General features: G+C 40.6%; 1 protein-coding gene and 1 pseudogene across 3 annotated transcripts in view; one reads left to right on the forward strand and one right to left on the reverse strand.

The window, feature by feature from the left end:
• Positions 1 to 20585, forward strand: part of LOC126030783 (Ig lambda-2 chain V region-like) — a 288742-nt pseudogene that overhangs the window by 27055 nt on the left and 241102 nt on the right.
• Positions 1 to 20585, reverse strand: part of LOC126030744 (zinc finger protein 280B-like) — a 307853-nt gene that overhangs the window by 8774 nt on the left and 278494 nt on the right. Inside the window, exons 1-2 of one of the 3 annotated variants that reach the window (XM_049788995.1) lie at positions 4013 to 4054; positions 3860 to 3921 (exon numbers count right to left, since the gene is read on the reverse strand). The exons of the other annotated variants lie outside the window; for them this stretch is intronic. The gene's annotated coding sequence lies outside the window, so the exon portion shown is untranslated. Of the gene's footprint in view, positions 1 to 3859; positions 3922 to 4012; positions 4055 to 20585 lie in introns of those variants that run through there. 3 annotated transcript variants of the gene reach the window in all.

Genomic DNA, 20585 nt, shown 5'->3' on the forward strand with positions numbered 1-20585 from the left:
TTTTAGAAATGAGATTGATGGTTTTGTATGCAAAACACTAGATGTATAACTTTATAATTTACATTTTGGTGTGAATGAAACTGGCAATAAAATTAAATATAGGAAATACATAATTATATAACAGAAAATTCATATTACATATAATTTTATATATAATTTTAAATAGTTGTAAGTGCTAAATAGAAACTAAAAGAGAGTAAATAGCCAGGCAATAAAAGAGACCGTTAGGTATTTGTATGAACATGGTTATGAATGTATGGGGTTTGAGACAAAAAAAAGTGTTTCAAACTGTAGCTTGCTCAACACATTTTTTTTTGTTTGTTTGTTTTTGTTTTTGGGCTATACCCGGCGGTGCTCAGGGGTTATTCCTAGCTGTCTGCTCAGAAATAGCTCCTGGCAGGCACGGGGGACCATATGGGACACCAGGATTCGAACCAACCACCTTTGGTCCTGGATCGGCTACTTGCAAGGCAAACACCGCTGTGCTATCTTTCTGGGCCCTGCTCAACACATTTAAGAAATTAAGTACACAAGCCAATGGAAAGACATAAATTGGAAATGGAAGAATAGTTTTTGTGGTGACGTGCTAATCAGGGTTATGGATGTGAGTGTCTCTAGTAATTTTACTGTGTGTGTATGAAGCGAGGTAACTAACATCTGAGTGAAGATTATTGAAATATACACTAGCAGGGGTCCTCAAACTTTTTAAACAGGGGCCAGTTCACTGTCCCTCAGACCATTGGAGGGTCTGAATATAGTAAAAACAAAACTTATGAACGAATTCTTATGCATACTGCATATATCTTATTTTGCAATGAAGAAACAAAACAGATACAAATATGTGGCCCTCGGGCCAGTTTGAGGACCACTGCACTAGAGGGTAATGTTGAAGCAGATATAAGGTTACTGAAATAACATGAACTTATTTTAGTAGTTTATTCAGGCACTTATTAGTGCCAGAGAAAGTAGAAAAATTGAAGGATTCAAATTCTACATCAAAACCCTGAGGTTCTACAACATTAGTTCATGGACTAGATTTTGGATGTGAAGAAGAGGATGACATATAAGAAGTGATGTTGGAGGCCAGAGAGATAGTAAGTACTTTCCTTGCACTCCACTAACCAAAGTTAAACCCCCCAATATCACATATGGTCATTCCATGAGCCCTGACAAAAGTGATCACTGAACACAAAGCCAGAATTAAGTCCTAAACGACTGGATGGTGTGACCCAAAAACTGGAAGAGGAAAAAAAAAAGTGATGCTGAACAGCTAAATATTAGCCTCAGAGAGAGATTTGGGCTAGCTATAAAAATGTTGCAATTTTCAGTATGTAGTGATTTAAAATATAAAGCTGATGTCTTAGATCTAAGTTCTTGGGTTTTTCACCCAAGAATCAAAGAAATAAGAAGAAACAAACAAAAAAAGATATGAAAAAAGGAACAGTTATAGCTATTCAGTACGATAAAGAGATTATTCTGGAATTCAAGTGAAATTTTACTTTCAGGGAGAAAAATGAACAATTCTAAAAGATTCAGACAACAGATCAAATGGGTAAAAAAAAAAAAACAACTAAGATTGACTGTTGAATTAAGCTATATAGAATTCATTGAGGGCCCTGAGATTAGATTTAAAAGAGAACAAGACTGGATACAGAAAATATATGTAACTATGAAAAAATTATTAAGGACAAGGAAATATTAAAGAATAAGACAAACAGAATAAAATTGTTGAAGACAAGCCAGAGAAACATCAAGAAGGTTGTGGCCTATAGTCAAATTTATCTATTGTAATATAGATATTATATAAATATACAATAGATATATCTATTGTAATATAGGGCATTATCTAAAAAATTATAGAGGATTCATTAAATGTATATAGCAGTCAGTCTCTAAAATAATTCCAAATGAAGCCTGCATCCTGGTATTAAATACTCTACTATAGTACTTTCACATACTGATAAATACAATGTAAGTGATGTCATGTGAAGCTGGAAGATAGAACTGTTATGGGAGTTTGGACCTATTATACAGGGAGGAAAAAAAACAAGAATTCATTCACAAAAGTTTTAGGAGTAAGGATCATGGTTGTAAAGCTTATGAGCTTGTTAAGCTCATGCTCTAACAAAGACTGGTCTCAGACCTAAGGAGAAAGCTCAGCTTTATAGAATATCTGATAAAGGCATTTGCAGAGAGAAAACAAGCTTGAGTACAGAAGGAGACATTCCTAAGCATGTTACTTGGAAAGCAGAGTCAGCATCATTTCAAGGACACTCAGAGCCATTCTTCAGTCACAAGGCAAGGGTTTATTTCAAGGCTGTCTGAGCATATCCCATAGTAGTAGTCTGTTTCTGGTAGTCTTCCATTTCTCCAGCGGCTTGGCTGTTCATGATAAAAGCAGTGGGAACAGGGACTTCTTTGATCCTCAGAGGAATCAGGGTTCTATTTTCTTCATCAATATAGTGTAAGGTGCTTGCTTACATGCTGTCTACCCACTAGGTTTGATCCCAGCACCACATATAGTCCGCTGAGCCCTATGCCCCATACCAGGAGTAAGCCCTGGGCACAGCTGGGTACGGTCCTCAAACAAGCAAACAAAAAAGCTTAACTTATGCCATGAAATTTCTAAAAAATACTTTATTTTATGAATATTTCCTCTCTGGACTTAAGATTCCATGACATGAGTAGTTCCATGAAAAGACCTAAAGTGAAGATAACTTGCAAACAGGCAAGTGAGAGTTTAAAAATAGGCTAAGAAAAGTCAAGTCTTCAGAGGTTTCTAAACCTATCGAGAGTCTGACTTCAGGGGGCCAGAGAATTAGCACAGTGATAAGGTGTTTGCCTTGCATGGAGTTGATCCAGGATGGATGGTGGCTTGAATTCCAGCATCCCATATGGTCCCCGTGCCTGCCAGGAGCAATTTCTGAACACAGTGCCAGGAGTAATCCCTGAGTGCTGCTGGTTGTGAACCCAAAATAAAATTAAAGTCTGACTGTTATCTCTTGATTCTGAGCCAAAGCCATAAAACCAAACCATTCCTGGATTCCAGACATTAAGAAACAGTGAGGGCAGAAGAGAGAGTACAGTGATAAGGAGCTTGCCTTGCACACAAGTTTAAGCCCTGGCACCCTAAATGGTCCCTGAGCCAAGCTGAGTCTTAAGCACTGCTGGTGTAGCTCAAAAATAAACAGAAAAAGAATGAGGTGAAGATTAATTTAAACTATTAAATTTTGAGATCAATTTTATACAGCGTTAGGTGAGATACAGTGCATTTCCCTCATATGTTGTATGCATAAACCACTAAGAATCTACCAATAATATTACTGGCAGACAATTCAGATGGCTAGCTATCTAGTCAAAATCAATAACTTCATGAAATAAATTCCTTAAGGAAATGGAAACAAAAATGAACAAATCCCATGTAGTTATTTTTACCAAAACACATTTACCCTTTATGAGCCATTTTAATACATTACCTGAAGGCTTACAGAATGGTCTCAGTACATCTTACCTTCATAGTGAAAAAAAGAGAGTAACCTAGCTTAAAATTTAGAGTGATTTTTTTCTTTCGGGAGTGATGAAAGCCAGCCCCATGCTCCCCTTTTTTAAGTAAGCAATTTAGGGAACTCTTCACCAAAATCAATGACTGGTCTGAATTTATCAAATATATTTAGATCCAATTATCACTCAGTCTAAACAGTGATGTTTTAGCATAGAGAAGGGCACAAAAGAAAAGTCAAATATTGTTTATATGTATTAAAAGATGCAACCCTGGCCCTCATTATAAGAATCACACACACACACACACACACACACACACACACACAAAACCCTTTTTTTTTTGGGGGGGGGGCCTTACCTCAGGTCTGCACAGCAACTTCCAAGAACCTGAAAATATTCCGGACAGAAGACATTCATATCCTTGAGACACCATAGAGAAATAATTAGGCTTACATGTTATAGACATAGTTTCTATCCCAATGCCTATAGATATTTCCATTTGAATACTTACCAAGTATCTAACACTGAACCAGGGAAAGAGAACTGAATGACCCTTGGTACTGGTTCTCAAGTGTGGCCTGAAAAACAAGAGTTTACAAAAAGTGAAGTGAGGGAGAGAGGGTGAGAGGAAGAGAAGATGAGGGAGAGGGAAGGAGGAAGAGAGGGGGGGAGGGAGGATGGATTAGAGGGGAAGAAAGAGGAGGATAGATGGGGATGAAGGGGAGAGGGAAAGGAGGGGGAAAGAGAGGGAGGGAGGGTGGGAGATAAAATGGGAGGAGGAGAGAGAGAACCTCAGAGACCTGTATGAGCCAAGGTAAGGTAAGCTATATGGGAGGATGAAGGGGAAAGGGAAAGGAGGGGGAAGAAGTGAGGGGGGAAAGAGGGAGGGTAAGAGATAAAATGGGAGAGAGGGAGCCTGAGAGGGAGGGGGGGGAGAGAGAGATCCTTAGAGACCTGTAGGAGCCAAGGTAAGCTATATGGAGGGATGAAGGGGAGAGGGAAAGGAGGGGGAAGGAGTGAGGGGGGGAAGAGAGAGGGAGGGTGAGAGAGCCTAAGAGACCTGTATGAGCCAAGGTAAGCTCAGCTCTATGGGGGGGATGAAGGGGAGAAGGGAAGGAGGGGGAAGGAGTGAGGGGGAAAAGAGACAGAGGGAGGGTGAGAGATAAAATGGAAGAGAGGGAGCCTGAGAGGGAGGGGGCGAGAGAGATCCCTCAGAAACCTGTATGAGCCAAGGTAAGCTCTATGGGGGGATGAAGGGGAGAGGGAAAGAGGGGGAAAGAGGGAGGGGGGAAAGAGAGGGGGAGGGTGAGAGAGCCTAAGAGACCTGTATGAGCTAAGATAAGGTAAGCTCTATGGGGGGGATGAAGGGGAGAGGGAAAGAGTGAGGGGGGAAAGAGGGAGGGTGAGAGATAAAATGGGAGAGAGGGAGCCTGAGAGGGAGGGGGCGAGAGAGATCCCTCAGAAACCTGTATGAGCCAAGGTAAGCTCTATGGGGGGATGAAGGAGAGAGGGAAAGAGGGAGGGTGAGAGATAAAATGGGAGAGAGAGAGCCTGAGAGGAAGGGGGGGGAGAGAGAGAGATCCCTCAGAGACCTGCATGAGCCAAGGTAAGCTCTATGGGGGGATGAAGGAGAGAGGGAAAGAGGGGGAAAGAGGGAGGGTGAGAGATAAAATGGGAGAGAGAGAGCCTGAGAGGAAGGGGGGGGGGGGGAAGAGAGAGAGAGAGATCCCTCAGAGACCTGTAGGGGCCAAGGTCAGGTCAGCTATTTACCTGCAACAAGGACCCCAAGAAATCAGCGCGAGGGAGCAGGGATGGTTTTGGGGTGGGGGGGGAAGCCATTGGGGCCAGGCCAGCCCCTTCTCCCAGCGGCCTCGAGTCCGCACCAGGGGACGGGATGCGGGGAGGGGGCGGGAGGGGCGGCAGCAGTCCCCCTCCGGTCCCCCTCCAGTGGCCAGAGCTGCGATGCGCGGAGACCTGCGCGAAACGGCTCTTCCGAAGTCCGCCTGGGCCCCTTACCCGGTCCTCCCCAGCGGGGCCGCGCGGCCAAGGCGGAGGCGGAGGCGGAGGCCGCTCGGACACTACCAGGCCGGGCGCGGGTCGCGAAGTCGGGCGCCAACGCCCCCTCACCGGGTTTCAATTCGGGGTCCCCCAGAGGTTTCCCCCGCGACAACCGCCAAAGCCCCGAGGCCAAGACGCCTCCTCGGGCCCCACGCGCACCGCCACCGCCGCCGCCTCCGCTCCCCTCGCGCGCCGGCCGAGCTCTCTGATTGGCTGCCAGGTGCGTGCACCAAGTCGGCTGTGCTCCCGGCGCCGCCTTCTGATTGGACGGCGACGGAAGAGCCGGCGCGCTCGCGGGCGCCCCTGGCGGAGACTTCCGCGCAGGGGCGGGGTGAGGAATCGAACGGAGAAAACGGCTGCTGGTCTTGAAAACAAGCGAATGGGGAAGGTTCTAGAACTTCTAACGGTCGTTGGCTTGGCCAGACTTCCGGAGCCGGGGCTGCTTACTGATGACAGGCCCTCAGGGGCTAACTCTAGCCCACCTACATGGGATTTTTCCTAATCCACACAGGATTAGGCCTTTGCTTTCGGCGTTTGCTTCAGAGCGTTAAATGAATAAGTAGGGAGTTTTCCACAACTAGGCCATATCAGGGTTCAATCTACTGTTCCCACCTCACCCCCACCCTCAAAATGGTCCTCCAAAAAAAAAAAAATGATCCCTGACTACTAGTGAGCAGGGCTGGGTATAGCAAAAAAAGAAAGGAAGGAGAGAGAGAGAGAGAGGAGAGAGAGAGAGAGGAGAGAGAGAGAGAGAGAGAGAGAGAGAGAGAGAGAGAGAGAGAGAGAGAGAGAGAGAGAGAGAGAGAGAGAGAGAGAGAGAAGAAGAAGAAGGAGGAGGAGGAGGAGGAGGAGGAGGAGAGAGACACAGAGACAGACACAGAGAGAGACAGAGACAGAGAGACAGAGAGAGAGAGAAGGAAGGGAGAGAAGGAAGGAAGGAAGGAAGGAAGGAAGGAGGAAGGAAGGATGGAAGGAGGAAGGAAAAAGGAAGGAAGGAAGGAAGGAAGGAAGGAAGGAAGGAAGGAAGGAAGGAAGGAAGGAAGGAAAAGAGAAAAAAGCCTTAAGGCATCTAGATGCTTTGCCAGCTCTAGCCTTGGCCCAAGGTTTGATTCCCTGGAGTCCCATATGGCCCCCCAAGCCAGGATCCATTTCTGAGGCATAGCTAGGAATAACCCCTAAGGGTCACCGGGTGTGTCCTCCACCCCCAAAGATAAAAGTTCTATGCATACAATTGGCTCTTAATGCTCATCACCTGATGGTGACTCTGGGACCACAACAAAATCATCTGCCCCCTTTTGCATTGTTTCAACCAGAGTTAAGGACTTTTGAGGGGAAAAGGTGTTTGGGGCCACAGCCTGAAGTAAAGTACTCAGGGTTTATACCTGGCTCTATGCTCAGGTATACCTGGCTCTATCTCTGCTCAAGGATCATTCTTGGACATGTGGAATTGATTTGGTGGGGTGGGGAGAAATACAGGCCTCATGCAAAGCATCCTGCACACTCTTGGCCCTTAGAGTTTTGAATGGATAGAAAAAAACCTAAGAGAATATTATTTTGTGGCTTGTGAATGATATTATATAAAAGTTCATAAAATTCTTCACAAAGTCTGTCTATCCCTTTACAGAACTGTTTAATTCTGCAGAGTTGTGCCAAGTCTGTTTTATTAAAATCTTTTTAAAAATTATAGTTTTATGTATAAACTATTTATATTTATTATTTTATTTAATATTTATAGTTTTATTTATTATATATTTATTTAGTTTTATTTTCTTCCCTATTTTATCTATATGACTTTTGATTATTTCCTTTTCTTATTTTTTTTAGTTTTGGGCCATACCCATTTGATGCTCAGGGGTTACTCCTGGCTAAACGCTCAGAAATCACCCCTGACTTGGGGGGACAATATGAGATGCTGGGGGATCGAACCATGGACGCGATCTTTCCTTGGTTAGTGCTTGCAAGGCAGACACCTTACCTCTAGTGCCACCTCACCGGTCTTTATTAAGTCTGTTTCATCACTTTTCACAACTTTTTGAAGTAATGCCTGGCTTATTTGTTTGTGAACTCTTATCTTTTATATAATACTCTAACTTTACCTTATTTAAGCACCATTTAAATGTGCCACACATTTTTTCTTAGTAATGTATTTATTAAGTTCTTAACATGCCCTAATTTCCTCAGTGAATCCCAAAACATATATATAAAAAATATATATATATATATAATATATAAGGTGTTGTGTGTTTTCTACATCTATTGTGACTTTTTTTTATCTATAGCGATTTTTAAAAAGCTGTTCCTTAAACAATTTTTTATTGAATCGAGGTTAGATCACAAAGTCTAAATGTTCCTGTCTCTTTACATTTGAAGAGAACTTGAAATAAACTGACTATACCAGAGTCATAATAAAATGTTTACAAATGTAGAGAAAATATTTGCAATGTCTAAAAATATATATTAGTGGAATTACCTTGTTTAAACCTAACAAGTACTCTAATAATTCCTGTAAATTACCTTTAATTGAACTACAGGATTAATTCCAGTGCCTCTTTCTGTTTGGTATTTTTGGTTGTTATTAACTAAGTTCTTGATTCAGCTTCTGACGTGGAGGCCACATTACATTTAGTCATTTTTTACTGCCTTAGCCTTCTCTGGCCTATTAATATCTAAAATTGTCCCTGTTTTTTTTTCAACCTAACATGTTGAGAACAAGCTGCCTGCCAGAACTGTCATTTATATTTACTATTGAGACCACCCTCAGTGGGGAAGTAAGGACAGAGTAAGGACAGATAGTTTATGCTAATATGAGCCAGTCCCACCCAAGGTTTGCTTTGGGTAAAACCAAGTTGTAAACATATAGATATAGAGAAACCAGGGATGATCTTTGTTTGAGGTGAAACCAAGTTGTAAACAGATACAAAGAAACCAGGGATGATCTTTGTTTTGGGTAAAATAAGGTGTAATCTAAAAACTTTCATACTATCAATATTTTTTTCACTATAAAGTTATCTTTTTCTTTTTGTATTTTGTACTTTAGAAATCAATAAATTCATATTGGGGAGGTATATGGAGACCCATTGAAAAGAAATTATCTGGAGCAATAGTACAGGTAATAGGGCACTTACTTTGCTCACATTTAGTAAAAAGTAAGGAGGCCGGAGTGGTAGCACAGTGGCAGAGTGTTTGCCTTACATGTGGCTGACCCAGGACAGACCTGGGTTTGACCCCCAGTGTCCTATATGGATCAATTTCTGAGTGCAGAGCCAGGAGTAACCCCTGAGCACTGCCAGGTGTGGCCCAACATCCCCCCCCCCAAAAAAAAAGTAAACCCTGAGCACTACCAGGTGTATGAGAAACAGAGAGACTGGTTGGAAGGAGGAGCACTTGGGAGGCTGCAGATGAGTGTTTTTGCAGCAGAACCAAAGCCAGAAATCAATCCATGTCCCTTCGGCTCACTGGCTTTCTCCAATCAGAACTTCCTCAATTATCACATGAAACGAAGTCATCCCTGTAGAATCCTGCCAGGAACATCTGCAAGAAAGCAAACTCAGTCAGAGAATTCCTGTCTATGTGATCAAAACCAATGGCAAAAGCATTCTAATACTTATTATGACATACCTGAAAGTCAAAATCACAAAGAAAGCTACATACCTTTGGCTAAAAAGATGAGGCATAAAAAATTTTCAACAGCCTTTTCTAGACTATAGTATAGTCAAATAGGAAACTCTAACAAACATGAGGTTTCAAATGAGGAAAAAACTACCACAGGGCTTAAAGAAAATCCAAAGGACACAGGTAGAGTAAATCAAAGATCAGGAATGCTAAGAATTTTAAGAGACAAGAATATAAGGCCTGGGCAAGGATTCACTGATGGATCAAATGTGAAACACCAGAGGGCATACACATGGAAGAAATGCTACCTTTACAGGAAATGTGGGCAAGGTTTCACTTGGAGTTCACAACTAATCATACACCTCAGGACACACACAGGGGAGAAGCCCCATGCTTGCAGGAAGTGTGGGCAAGCCTTCAGTCAGAGGTCACATCTCATCAGACACCAGAGGACACACACATGTGAGAAGCCCCTGTGTGGAGAAGCCAGGAGTGTGGACGAGGCTTCAGTCAGAAGTCAACACTCATTACACACCAAATGGTACATACAGGGGAGAAACCTCATGTTTGCAGGGAGTGTGGATGAGGCTTCAGTCAGAAGTCAGATCTCATTACACACCGGAAGACACACACAGGGGAGAATTCCCATGTTTGCATGCAGTGCGGAGGAAGCTTCAGTAGGAAGTTAGGTCTCATTAGGCACTAATACACACACACAGGTGAGCAACCCCAGGTATGTAGGGAGTGTGGGCGAGGCTTCAGTCAGAGGTCATATCTCATTGCACACCAGAGGACACCAGAAGCCCTATGTTTGCAGAGAATGTGGGTGAGGCTTTAGTCGGGGGTCAGATCTCATTACACATCAGAAAACACACACTGGGAAGAAGCTCCCTGTTTGCACGGAGTGTGGGTGAGGCTTCAGTTGGAAGGCACATCTCATTAGGCACCAGAGGACACAGGTGAGAAGCCCCATATATGTAGGGCATGTGGGCAAATCTTCAGTCAGAGGTCAATTCTAAACAGACACCAAATTACACACACACACACATGGCAGAATATCGATGTGTGTAGGGAGTGTGGGGAAGGTTTCAGTTTGAAGTCAAATCTCATCACACACCAGAGGACACACACGGGAGAAGGCCTATGTTTTCATTATACACCAGAGGACATTCAAAGGGAGAAACACCACATTTGCTGAGAATGTGTTCAAAGTTTCAGTCAGATGTCAAGTTTCATCAGACACCAGAAGTCACACAGGGTAGAAACTCATGTTTGCATGGAATGTGGGTCAGGATTCAGTTTATGGTCACAGCACATACCAGAGGACACAGAGAAGCACTTTGAAGCAATGATGACTTATGAATATCAAAGAACATCTTTGTGTTGACCAAGGATTAATGCATCCAATTCAAAATGCATATCATACCAGAGTGTGTCATAAAAGTGTACTGACCTCTACCTCCTTTCATATTTTGTTATGTACTAATAAACTTTGTCTTCATTTATTAAAAAAAGAGAGAAAAACAGACTGAGAAAATGAGAGACAGTGAGAGAGATGAAAGGAGGGAGGCAGAGAGAGAACGAAAAAATTGAGTACACAAACAATCTATTTGGAATTAATTTACAGTGAAAATTACTTTATTCTACCTTTTAAATTAATTTTTTTCTTTTTTGTTTTTATATTTTTTATTTTTAATTATGTGAACAATGATATGAAGAAAGAGGACAAGGTAAAGTTACAGTGGAAGGACAATCACCCAAAAACAGAGTTCCCAGAAGAAATCCCCCTGCTGACAACCCAATTTTAAACTTAAAAACAAAGAACGATAAAATTAAATTAATTTTTAAATAATAAAAATAAGTACTGGAAATAAGTACAGAAGTTAAGACGCTTACTTCACATGCAGCCAACTCTGGTTTATTGTGACACCATATATGGTCTTGCAAGCACCATTAAGAATGACCCTTGAACATCAATGAATGTGCCACCTCCGAAAGTAACAATCAAAAAATAAATAAAACACTGACATTCAGTATTTCAGTCACTCTAGTTCTGTTTCAGTGATTTGGTAGTCACACATAGCAAATGGATACATAGATAGGGAATTTTTCTTTTTAGACACACCTGGTGATATTCAGGTTTACTTTTATCTCTGTACTCAAGAATAAGTTCTGGTCAGTTCAGAGAACCATATGGGATGCTTGGAATTGAGCCTGGATCAGCCAGGTGCAAATCATGAGCCTTACCCACTGTATTATATCACTCTAGATCTGAGAGAGAAAATTTTTATTACTTCAGAATATTTGAGAAGAGCACTGACTTAGATAATTTATTTTTCCAATTTTTCTTTTTTTTTTAAATATATGCAATTAAACATATCAATATCCAAGGCCAGATAGTATAGGGTTAAGCCATTTGATTTTGCATGCAGACAACTTAGGTTTGATCCTGAACACCCCTGGATTTGGCCCAAATAATTACCCCCCAAAAAGATATAACTAAGTACATATGGATCTTTCAATAACTGCTTTAGTTCCATTTTTTTTTCAATATAATTTCTAAATTGTTAAATAGATTTTTTGGGTTTTTTTTTTTTTTTTTTGGTTTATACCCGGTCAAGCTCAGAGGTTACTCTTGGCTCTGCACTCAGAATCACTCCTGTTAGGCATGGGGACCATATGGAATGCCAGGATTAGAACCATATCTGTCCTGGGTCGGCTGTGTGCAAGGCAAATGCGCTACCACTGTGCTATCTCTTTGGCCTTGTTAAATAGTTTTAAATATTAAAACTATTAGTTTTGGGGGCTGGAGAAATAGCATGGAGGTAAGACGTTTGCCTTGCGTACAGAAGGTCAGTGGTTCGAATCCCGGCATCCCATATGGTTCCCTGAGTCTGCCAGGAGCGATTTCTGAGCATACAGCCAGGAGTGACCCCTGAGTGTGGCCAGATGTGACCCAAAAAACAAAACTATTAGTTTTAAATATAAAACTATTAGTTTTAAATATTTAAATATTAATGAAGATATCACTTTACCCAATGTTAAATTGTATTACAAAGCAATAGTCATTAAAACTGTATTGGAATAAAGACAGACCCTCAGTTCAATGGAATAGACTCAAGTATTCAGAGAATGTTCCCCAGATATACAACCAATAAATCTTTGATAAAGGATCAAGAAACACAAAATGGAGCAAGTGGTGTTGGGACAATTGGTCAGCCACATGCAAAAAAGCAGACTTAGACCACCATCGGACATCATACACAAAAGTCAAATCCAATTGGATTAAAGACCTTGATATCAGACTCAGAACCATAAGGTATATAGAAGAACACATAAGTAAAACACGCCATGACATTTTGTCTAAAGGTATCTTCAAGGAGAAAACACCACTGACCAAACAAGTGGAAGCAGGAATAAACAAATGGGACTACATTAACTGAGATGCATCTGCACCTCGAAGAAACAGTGACTAGAATCAATAATAATAGGGAATAAATGGACATTAAGAAAACAACCCCATTCACATTAGTGCCACACAAACTCAAATATCTTGGAGTCAATTTGACTAAAGATTTGAAGGACCTATACAAAGAAAACTATAAAACTCTGCTCAGCAAAATAAGAGAGGACACGTGGAAATGGAAACACATACATTGTTCATGGATTGGCAGGATTAACATCATTAAAATGGCAATACTCCCCCAAAGCATTGTACAGATTTAATGCGATCCCTCTAAAGATACCCATGACATTCTTCAAAGAAGTGGATCAGGTACTTTTGAAATTCATTTGGAACAATAAGCACCCTCGAATAGCCAAAGAAATTATTGGGAAAAAGCATATGGGAGGCATTACTTTCCCCAACTTTAAACTGTATTACAAAGCAATTGTTATCAAAACAGCTTGATATTGGAATAAAGACAGATCCGCAGACCTGTGGAATAGACTTGAGTACTCAGAGAATGCTTCCCAGACATACAATCATCTAATCTTTGATAAAGGAGCAAGAAGTCCTAAATGGAACAAAGAAAGCCTCTTCAACAAGTGGTGTTGGCACAACTGGCTAGCCACTTGCAAAAAAAGCGGACTTAGACCCCCAGCTAACATCATGCATGAATGTAAAATCCAAATGGATTAAAGACCTTGATATCAGATCTGATACCATAAGGTGTATAGAACAACACGTAGGTATAACACTCCATGACATTGAGACTAAAGACATATTCAAGGAGGAAACTGCACTCTCCAAGCAAATGAAAGCAGATATTAACAGATGGGAATATATAAAGCTGAGAAGCTTCTGCACCTTGAAGGAAATAGTACCCAGGATACAAGAGCCACCCACTGATTCGGAGAGACTATTCACCCAATACCTATCAGATAAGGGGCTAATATCCAATATATATAGGGCACTGACAGAACTCTACAAGAAAAAAAAACATCTAATCCCATCAAAAAATGGGGAGAAGAAATGGACAGACATTTTGATAAAGAAGAAATACAAATGGCCAATAGACACATGAAAAAATTCTCCACATCACTAATCAACAGGAAGATGCAAATAAAAACAACTATGCAGTACACCTCACACCACAGAGACTTGAACACACCACAAAGAATGAGAACAAGCAGTCTTGGCAGGGATGCGGTGAGACAGGAACTCTCATCCACTGCTGGTGGGAATGCCGATTAGTTCAACCTTTATAGAAAGCGATATGGAGATTCTTCCAAAAACTGGAAATTGAGCTTCCATATGATCCAGCTGTAGCACTCCTAGGAATATACCCTAGGAACACAAAATACAATACAAAAACTCCTTCCTTACACCTATATTTATTGCAGCGTTATTTACCGTAGCAAGACTCTGGAAACAACCAAGATGCCCTTCAAAAGATGAATGGCAAAAGAAACTGTGGTGCATATACATAATGGGATATTATGCAGCCATCAGGAGAGATGAAATCATGAAATTTTCCTATACATGGATGTACATGGAATCTATTATGCTGAGTGAAATAAGTCAAAGAGAAAAAAAAAAGACGGAGAATGGTCTCACTCATCTATGGGTTTTAAGAAAAATGGAAGACATTTCTCAACAATTTTCAGAGACAAAAGAGAGGAGAGCTGCACGTAAAAGCCAACCTCATGAATCTCACCAAAGAGTGAAGAGTTTAGTTAGAGAAATAACCACATTGCAAACTATCCTAACAATGAGAATATATAAAGGAAGTGGAAAGCCTGTCTAAAGTACAGGTAGGAGTGGGGGGTGGGGAGGGATATTTGGGCCAATGGAGATGGGAATCTTGCACTGGTGATGGGGGTTGTCATCTGATATGACTGAAACCCAACCACAATCATGTTTGCAACCAAGGTGTTTAAATAAAAATATTAAATAAAAATAAAAAAAGGAAAATTACATTCAAAGGAGCATCCATAAGATTTACAGCAGACATGTCAAAAGAAACTCTCAAGGCCAGAAGACAGTGGTGCGATATTGTGACAAAGACTGAATGGAATGGAGGCTTCACCTAGAAAACTGCGCCCAGCCCAACTCACATTCAGGTTTGAAGGAAGTATACATATCATCACGGATAAGCAACAGCTCAGAAACTTTACAGATGCAAACAAGCCTTCAAAGAAAAATGGAAAGGTCTACTTTAAGACAAGAGAGACCATCATACATATCAAAGTTATACACAAAGATGATATTAAATCCCATGACAATCACCTCCCTCAATGTCAATGGACTAAATGCAAGAGTTAAGAAACACAGAGTGGCGAAATGGATCAAAAACATGACTCCAACCTTCAAAGAAGTGAACCAAACACTTTTGAAATTCATTTGAAACAATAAACACCATCGAATAGCTAAAGTACTCTTTGGGAAAATAAATATGGGAGGCATTACTTTCCTCAACTTTAAGCTGTATTACAAAGCAATAGTCATCAAAACAGCATGGTATTGGAATAAAGAGAGATCCTCAGATCAGTGGAATAGGCTTGAGTATTCAGAGAATGTTCCCCAGATATACAATCACCTAATTTTTGACAAAGGAGCAAGAAATCCTAAATGAAGCAAAGAAAGCCTCTTCAATGAGTGGTGTTGGCACAATTGGATAGCCCCTTGCAAAAAAGTGAATTTAGACCCCCAGCTCACATCATGTACAATGGTAAAATCCAAATGGATTAAAAACCCGATATCAGACCTGATACCATAAGTTATATAGAACAACATGTAGGTAAAACACTCTATGACATTGAGACTAAAGGCATCTTCAAGGAGGAAACTGCATTCTCCAAGCAAGTGAGAGCAGAGATTAACACATGGGAATATATTAAGATGAGAAGCTTCTGCACCTCAAAGGAAATAGTGCCTAGGATATAAGCGCCACTCATGGATTGGGAGAATCTATTCACCCAATACCCATCAATAAGGGGATAATATTCAAAATATATAGGGCACTGAGAGAACTTTATAAGAAAAAAAAAACATCTAATCCCATCAGAAAATGGGGAGAAGAAATGAACAGACAATTTGTTAAAGAAGAAATACAAATGGCCAAAAGGTGCATAAAGAAATGCTCCACACCACTAATCATCAGGGAGATGCAAATCAAAACAACTATGAGGTACCACCTCACACTACAGAGATTGGCACACATCACAAACAATGAGAACAAGAAGTGTAGGCAATAATGTGAAGAGAAAGGAACTCTTATCCACTTCTAGTGGGAATGCCATCCAGTCCAACCTTTACGGAAATTGATATAGAGATTCCTCCAAAAACTGGAAATTGAGCTCCCATACGACCCAGCTATACCACTCCTAGGAATATAACTTAGAAACATCAAAATACAATACAAAAATACCTTTCTTACACCTATATTTATTGCAGCACTATTTACCATAACAAGACTGGAAACAACCAAGATGCTAAATTAAATTTTACCATACATGGATGTACATGGAATCTATTATGCTGAGTTGAAATAAGTCAGAGGGAGAGAGAAAGACACAGAATGGTCTCACTCATCTATGGGTTTTAAGCAAAATGAAAAACATTCTTGCATAAATTTCAGAGAAAAAAGAGAAGAGGGCTGGATGTTCCAGCTCACTACATGAAGCTCACCACAAAGAGTGATGAGTGTAGTTAGAGAAAGAACTACATTGAGAACTATCCTAACAATGAGAATGAATGAGGGAAGTAGAAAGTCTGTCTAGAGTACAAGTGGGGGTGGTGCAGGGAGGAGGGAGATTTGAGACATTGGGAATGGGAGTGTTACACTGGTGAAGTTACATGATTGAAATCCAACCATAATCATGTTTGTAATCAATATGTTTAAATAAAGATTTAAAAAAATATTTGTGTAAAGATGTAAAAATGCACACTGTCACTAAACTATTACAATAAAAACTTTGTTTTGTTTCAAAAAAAAATAACCACTTTTTGTCATCCTGAAACAAATGTATTCTGATCAGTTATGTCAACTATGTGATGAAATTTCTTTTAGTAAATTAAAAAAGAAAAACAAAAGAAAATAAGAAATGAGCCAAACAAACAACCTAACTGCACAATTCAAGTTAGAAAAGAAAACAAAAGACAAACAAGAGTAACCTTTGGGTAAATAAAATTGGGAAATACGAAAACTTAAAAATAGATACATTTAGGGGCCAGGGTGATGCCACAACGGTGGGAAATTTGCTTTGCATGGGGCTAATCCAAAACAGACCTTGGATCGATACCCAATGTCCCATATGGTTCTTCAAGCCAGGAGTGATTTCTGAGTGCATGGCTAGGAATAACCCCTAAGCATCACAGGGTGTGACCCAAGTAGTAAAAAAAAAATTTAGATACATTCAGAAGCATGTGCTTATGATGACTGACATTTATTTTAATTATATAAATATTTTGAAAATTGGAGACTTTTCAACTTTGAAGATGACAGTAGATCCCCTAAAGCTAATTTTGATGAACATGTTATACTGTGCTTTTATGTATTTCAAAGATATAGTCTGTGTGCTTATATTCCAAGTGTGCTTTTTCAGAAATTGTGCTGTTGGCCTTGTTCTTTAGCTTGTAATTTACTTTTTTGGTTTCCATAGCCTGAGGACAAAGTCAAGGGATATCACAGCTGGTAAGGCACTTGTCTTGCATGTGGCTAACTCTGGTTTTAAACTAGGAGTGACCCTTAAGGACAGAGCCAGGAGTAAATCCTGAGTGATGCTGGGTGTTTCCCCAATACAAAATCACATACGAAAAAGAAAACCTGAAGACAATCTGTAGGAGTAAACAAGGAAGAAAAAGAGAAGAAGTTTAAGGTGTGCTTTCCAGGAAAGAGGCTGCCAGCTTAATTTGGCAGATTCCATGAATTTTGATAATACTATTTTCTGCCAGCAGGGAGCAGTGATGGCCTGTATTTGTGAAATATCTTTACTCTCAGTGGTTGGCAACCTGAGGCTCCGGAGCCACATGTGGCTCTTTACACTTTTAATTTGGCTCTTCTGTGAGCTGGGCGGCCGCTCCAGGAGTCAGGACTCCGCTCCTAGACTCTGTCAGTGCACGCCCTGTGTGGCTCTCAACATACATTTTGATCGTGGTTTTGGCGAGATTTGACTCAGTTGAAAAAAAAAAAAGGTTGCCGACCACTGCGAGTCTGGTTTATATTCCATGAGGCGTCAAGAACAGTTTCTTATTGAGTCTTACCAAGGAAAAATAAGGGTACAATGTCCCAATTCTACACAATTTTTTGAGTCCAAGACACAGAAAGAAAAAAAGTTAAGTTCACTCTTTATTTTTATATTAAATTTAACTGGCCCACCCTTTTAGTCTTCTGTGATTTAAACTTTTTATATTTAGGTAGATTCTATTTTTATGTATTCAGATCTGATCTCTGAATTAAGGTGGATACATGATGTTCTGATGTTGATGAAGCCTTAACAGTTTAATAAAAATGACTTGATATATTGTCTTTTTTTAATTTTTATTATTGAGCTTATTATTCCTGTCCTTTCCATACTTGATATTAAGGTGATGGTTGTGCAATCATTAGTGATCATAAAAACACTGGCTGTGTTGCTTTATGGGCCTCAGGGGGACTGCATATCAGGCTGGGGGTTTTTCCATACTCAGCATCAAGAGCTCCCCAAGTCTCTGCTTCCTGGTCTAGTGCCATTTACTTTTCTGTTCCTGATCATGAGGTTGTTTTTCATAAACTTTGGAGTTAAAAAGAACTCTTTCCTGTGTTTAGGGTGCAATTGCTTGCACTTTGGGAAGCTAAACAGCAAAGAAGTCGATCTGAAATAACTGTGCATCCTGGATCATAATCAGCTAGAAATTTATAGGTGAAACATACTAGGATGTCATTTTATGTGAGTTCTGCATAGTTATATGCATATAATGTACATATGCATATTATCTTTATATGCAGTAATTTAATAAATTCTATGGATATAGTGATTTGGAAGAAAACCACCAGATATGTTGAAAACATTTATCTGTGGCCAAGTCCCAAATAAAAGATAAATTGGAAGAAGGTTCTTGGATAACATGCCTGTTCTTAAATTCATAACATGCACATAGTAATGCAGGTAAATTAAGGATGTACTTATTTGTTTCTCTGATTACTATCTTGATGCAACACCATATGTGGATATCCTCTTCAGATTTTTGACTCTGGCTTAATATCAGTGTAGGATAAAAGAATGTTAGAGTCAAATTACAGAAAAGAGGAGATGAAAAGGAACAGACAGTAGAGTTCTACCTTCTGACAAGGGCTTTGTTTGCTGAAAGGTGTTCCGTTTGGGGGAGGGTGGGTACCTAGGAGTGACTATTTGCTCCTGAATCTCAGGGCACACATGCTTCAGCACAGACGAGTGTGTTTGGGGCAGTGAAAGTGTGTCTGAGAGACTCACCCCAATACCCAAGAACCAAGTGCAGGTGTTTCCACAAGAGGATAACTCACCTTTGCTTACACTAGAGGGAACTAGAAGTGAGGGAACCCAAGAGAGGGTACAACCTGGACCAGCTCAGTACTGAGTGATCATAGGTAGAGCCACATTATAAGCAGACGCCTAGGAGATGAGGAAGGTCATAGACATATGAAACTTTAGCATATTTATATTTCTCTGAAAGTTCAGTATGGGATGTTTGTATATGTGAGAAAAATTATTTTCATTAATTAATTTGTTTAATAGTTATGTTATTTAGAAAAACAGTGGTGCTAGGGATAGAATCCAGGGGGGTACCAATACTGCTTAATCCCAGGCACCACTTGAATCTGCTGTGCACTTCTGCTTTGACTTTGGGGACTTAAAGGATCATAACTGCCCAAATTTATGTGCTAGCCTCATTGGCCAAAGATCAATGGGAGGAGCCTACTTACTCCCTTGAAGATCAAAGAATGAATAATTTAAAAGAAAATCGAAATAATAACTAGACTTGGGGCAGCATTATCACGAGTAAGGCCTTGGTTGCATGGTTTTGGCCCAGGTTGGTCCTTGAAAATCACCTCTTTCTCAAGTTTGTCAGGAGTAATTCCTGAGTGCAGAGACAGAGTAACCCCTGAGCACTGCCAGGTGTGGTGAAAAATTTTAAAAGAGAACAAGAGGAAAATGAAAACTAACAAGAATAATTTTCGTAAGTGTTGCAGAATGAACTTCTGTTCAAAGCCTCCTAATAGAGAGATGAGCAGAGGCAGGAATGGAAGCAGTTTTGCATGCAGGCCCCTCCCTCCTCCTTGCCAGGGCAGGGATAAGAGCTGGGACAGAGCCAGGCCCAGGGTTGTGGTGTCAGGAGGCAGCACTCTAGGCCACCTGCATCATGACCTGGGCTCTTTTCCTCCTTAGCCTCCTCAGTCAGGGCACAGGTGAGTCTTAGGCAAGGGCCCTCAGCACATCTGGACTTATCTTTTGTCTTCTTTGCTCTGGCTCCTCTGAATTCAACTTGAACTCAAAAGTGTTTTCTCTGTTTTTCAGGGCTCTGGGCCCAGTCAGCCCATACTCAGCCTCCCTCAATGTTTGGGAATAAAGGAGAAAGAGTCTCCATCACCTGTACAGGAACCAGCCTTGACATTGGAAAATATGGTGTCCTCTGGCACCAGCAGCAGGAGCGCATGGCCCCCAAAATGCTGATTTATAATAACAAAAACCGGCCCTCAGGGATCTCTGATCGCTTCTCAGGCTCCAAGTCTGGCAACACAGCGACTCTGACCATCTCTAGCCTCCAGCCTGAGGACGAGGCTGATTATTACTGTTCCTCATACAGGAATGATGACTCTTTGCACAGTGGTTCATGCTCATAGGGAAGTGAGACAAAAACCTGCTCTGTGTTGCCTGCTGCTCCTTCCTTTCAACATTTAGATTTTAATCTTTTGAAAAATTATTTTGACCTTAAATGTTTACAAATAATTATG

Source organism: Suncus etruscus, chromosome 15 (assembly GCF_024139225.1).
Source record: "Suncus etruscus isolate mSunEtr1 chromosome 15, mSunEtr1.pri.cur, whole genome shotgun sequence".
Taxonomy (NCBI): Eukaryota; Metazoa; Chordata; class Mammalia; order Eulipotyphla; family Soricidae; genus Suncus; species Suncus etruscus.